Source organism: Phaethon lepturus, unplaced genomic scaffold (genome assembly GCF_000687285.1).
Source record: "Phaethon lepturus isolate BGI_N335 unplaced genomic scaffold, ASM68728v1 scaffold23035, whole genome shotgun sequence".
Taxonomy (NCBI): domain Eukaryota; kingdom Metazoa; phylum Chordata; class Aves; order Phaethontiformes; family Phaethontidae; genus Phaethon; species Phaethon lepturus.
This window is the reverse complement of record NW_010540147.1, coordinates 12008-12500: the sequence shown is the minus strand read 5'-3', so window position 1 is coordinate 12500 and position 493 is coordinate 12008.

Here is a 493-nt window from a genome sequence, read left to right as displayed (position 1 = left end):
CTTCGAAGCCTTTATTATGGTGGGTGGAAAAAAAAAATGGAAGAGATTTTTAAGTTGACTTCCTAGGAATTTGGTCCCACAAGAAAGCTCACGACGTCCAGCTGACCACCGGCACTGAGGCCACGCTGCCTTCGCTCTGGAGGACTCTGCATCTTGGAGCAGGCGTGGGCTTGGCCATGACAGAACCCGAGGAGATGGGCTCAGCAACGTCCCTCTCCGCTCACCCCCGCCGGTGACACCACGCCAGCCCTGCCCCGCCACGCACCACTCGGCCAGGTCTCACCCAGACCTCACGCTTTGCAATCACAAAAAAACCCGCCCCAGCCCTCTTGGCTGCTCGGTGGCTGTTCTGCTCAGCCGTAACCATTAGCACCCCAACCTGACCTGCGTGCCCTGCCTCCGTTTTCCCAACTCTGCACCACCAGCCCTCCCTTCCTGGCTGTGTCACCACGTGTCTCCCGTCACCGGTGTCCCCCACCCTCGGGGACAGTCC